The 3,843-nt window shown below is 44.9% G+C and overlaps 1 pseudogene; it reads right to left on the bottom strand.

Moving 5' to 3' along the window:
* Positions 1–322: 322 nt before the first annotated feature.
* LOC123482689 lies at positions 323–3,509 on the bottom strand (annotated as a pseudogene).
* Between the last annotated feature and the right edge of the window lie 334 nt (positions 3,510–3,843).

Below are 3,843 nucleotides of genomic sequence, written 5' to 3'. Positions count from 1 at the left end.
TGTACCTAGTCCCCCCATTTTAGGGGACTAGTAGAAAGTTACATATTTGGTCCCATATTCATAGCACGCAATGACTACCTCAAGCTTGTGACTCTACACATTTGTTGGCTGCATTTGCTGTTTGTTTGGGTTGTGTTTCAGATTATTTTGTGCCCAATAGAAATGAATGGCAAATAATGTAGTGTCATTTTCATGATTCATTCAGGACTATCCATAATCATGCTAGCATCCACATGAATGTAGATGTGTGTTTCGAAACATATTCTTATCTTTAGCCCAGACAGGCCCAGTGGTTCAAGTCCATCCCTGTGTGTTTTACCCTTTACTTTATAACATAGATTTCTGGACAGTGTTGCTGCTGTCCTTCAGGTGTTTCCTGGACCCTCCTCCACTGGTCCAACTGAGCCTCATGGTGGGCTTTAGCCTCTCCCCCAAACACCACCACTTTACCCAGAGCAGAGTGGAAGCCTGACGGACAGTGGGGCATGTAGGGCACCTCCAGGAAATGCCCCGCCCTGGGGTACGTCACAACCTCAAAGTTATCTTTCCCATGATGCCTCAGCCGGGCGGCGGCCCGCTGGGCAAAGAGACAGCTGTTCCAGTTTCTGTCGTCCTCCGAGGCGGCGAAGAGGAACCTAGAACTGGAACGTTCTATTGGGATCACGGAACCCTGGTTCCCTTCCCTCGTCATAGCTTCACGGCAATCAAGGTGCCCGGAGGGTGTGAGGGTTATCTTTCCCATACAGTGGGGAGAACAAGTATTTGATACACTGCCGATTTTGCAGGTTTTCCTACTTACAAAGCATGTAGAGGTCTGTAATTTTTATCATAGGTACACTTCAACTGTGAGAGACGGAATCTAAAAAATCCAGAAAATCACATTGTATGATTTTTAAGTAATTAATTTGCATTTTATTGCATGACATAAGTATTTGATCACCTACCAACCAGTAAGAATTCCGGCTCTCACAGACCTGTTAGTTTTTCTTTAAGAAGCCCTCCTGTTCTCCACTCATTACCTGTATTAACTGCACCTGTTTGAACTCGTTACCTGTATAAAAGACACCTGTCCACACACTCAATCAAACAGACTCCAACCTCTCCACAATGGCCAAGACCAGAGCGCTGTGTAAGGACATCAGGGTTAAAATTGTAGACCTGCACAAGGCTGGGATGGGCTACAGGACAATAGGCAAGCAGCTTGGTGAGAAGGCAACAACTGTTGGCGCAATTATTCGAAAATGGAAGAAGTTCAAGATGACGGTCAATCACCCTCGGTCTGGGGCTCCATGCAAGATCTCACCTCGTGAGGCATCAATGATCATGAGGAAGGTGAGGGATCAGCCCAGAACTACACGGCAGGACCTGGTCAATGACCTGAAGAGAGCTGGGACCACAGTCTCAAAGAAAACCATTAGTAACACACTACGCCGTCATGGATTAAAATCCTGCAGCGCACGCAAGGTCCCCCTGCTCAAGCCAGCGCATGTCCAGGCCCGTCTGAAGTTTGCCAATGACCATCTGGATGATCCAGAGGAGGAATGGGAGAAGGTCATGTGGTCTGATGAGACAAAAATAGAGCTTTTTGGTCTAAACTCCACTCGCCGTGTTTGGAGGAAGAAGAAGGATGAGTACAACCCCAAGAACACCATCCCAACCGTTAAGCATGGAGGTGGAAAAATCATTATTTGGGGATGCTTTTCTGCAAAGGGGACAGGACGACTGCACCGTATTGAGGGGAGGATGGAAGGGGCCATGTATCGCGAGATCTTGGCCAACAACCTCCTTCCCTCAGTAAGATGGGTCGTGGCTGGGTCTTCCAGCATGACAACGACCCGAAACACACAGCCAGGGCAACTAAGGAGTGGCTCCGTAACAAGCATCTCAAGGTCCTGGAGTGGCCTAGCCAGTCTCCAGACCTGAACCCAATAGAAAATCTTTGGAGGGAGCTGAAAGTCCGTATTGCCCAGCGACAGCCCCGAAACCTGAAGGATCTGGAGAAGGTCTGTATGGAGGAGTGGGCCAAAATCCCTGCTGCAGTGTGTGCAAACCTGGTCAAGACCTACAGGAAACGTATGATCTCTGTAATTGCAAACAAAGGTTTCTGTACCAAATATTAAGTTCTGCTTTTCTGATGTATCAAATACTTATGTCATGCAATAAAATGCAAATTAATTACTTAAAAATCATACAATGTGATTTTCTGGATTTTTGTTTTAGATTCCGTCTCTCACAGTTGAAGTGTACCTATGATAAAAAGTACAGACCTCTACATGCTTTGTAAGTAGGAAAACCTGCAAAATCGGCAGTGTATCAAATACTTGTTCTCCCCACTGTATCAGGTAACAGAGGAGGTATGATAAACAGTACCTTTGTAGTGCACGGGAAGCCAGGCATTGGAGTTACAGCCGTTAATGGAGATGGTAGCTGAAATGCCCGGTAGATGAGATCCCATAGAGAGGGATAAGTCTCCACTCTTGGATATAGATAGTACACCAATACCAGAACCATGGAACTGTACGGACATGAAATAAACAGTCATGAGGACAAGAGCTTTCCCTACCATTGGAGTAATTTGGCCCGTCCAAAATCAACCTCTATCTAATATCTTTAGACACTTCTCATAGATCTGAAAGTATTACATAAGCAATATTGTAAAAATGCAGGCCCACCTATAGCCAACTGGAAAGAGCCTGGTGAGAATCAACCACGTCGCTTGAATTCATTCAATCTCTTCAGAGCTACAAGAAGGGTATCAGGGTATCATATACCCGACCCCAGATGCCATATGTCTGACAATGTGACAGGAAAGGTTTGGGGATAGGGGCTGGTTTCAGAGACTGGTCAACTGTCTTCCAAAACAAGACATTTCTCCAAACACTTACCTCAGGTCTTCCACTGAGGAACTCCACAGCTTCCTCAAAGTATTCCAGGTCAAAGTATGTGACCTGCTTAGGCAGATCCTTATAGCCAAACAGAGCAACACGAAGCCTTGGTTAGACAGGAGGCAGGCTCTGACCTCTGACACCCCGTTAAACATCACAGGCAGGTCCAACACTCCTGGGAATGGACCTGGCCCTGGGACAGAGTAGGGAAGGGGGACATGGACACTGGGTGTAATAATGGACACTGGGTGTAATAATGGACACTGGGTGTAATAATGGACACTGGGTGTAATAATGTTTGTTACAATCTAGAGCTGGTCGATATGGACGAAAAATCCATATCACGATAAATTGACTGAATTATCACAATAAAGATAAATAGAACGATACGTTTATAACATGAATGAGCACCGGTTAGCCTACTTTTGTACACTAGTTTACCCTTTGACCTACTATTACCACCTTGAATGTAGGAACTATCAATTGTACCGTTAGCAGCAGCCGATATTAGCAGACTTATTTAATTTCAAAACTTCACATTTCTCTAGTGTAGGCTACTTATTCTGATTATCAATATCAGTCAAGTGTCCATTATAAATGGTTGGTACTGTCAGCGTCGACCATTTTCGGTTTATCGTCCCAGCTCCATTACAAACAGGTTATTTTACTTGAGCATGGTAATATGAGGACTTTACAATACTCCCTGAAGCTTAATTGATCCGTAACTGTCCCTGATTGCTCAGATTTGATTTCCCTGGTCTAAATCAGTTGATAGTTTGAGGGACCGAAGCACAAACCATGGCACCCTGAGGACCACAGCTGCCCATCCCTGTGTTAATAGGGGGGGGACAAGCATAAGATGACTTTACATGTTGTGATTATGCCCTGGTAATGTAGTAATGTTCACGGATTGTTTTTATTATTTTTTATTTAACTAGGCAAGTCAGTTAAGAACAAA

Source organism: Coregonus clupeaformis, chromosome 36 (assembly GCF_020615455.1).
Source record: "Coregonus clupeaformis isolate EN_2021a chromosome 36, ASM2061545v1, whole genome shotgun sequence".
NCBI classification, from domain to species: Eukaryota; Metazoa; Chordata; class Actinopteri; order Salmoniformes; family Salmonidae; genus Coregonus; species Coregonus clupeaformis.
This window is presented reverse-complemented; position numbering and strand designations above follow the sequence as displayed.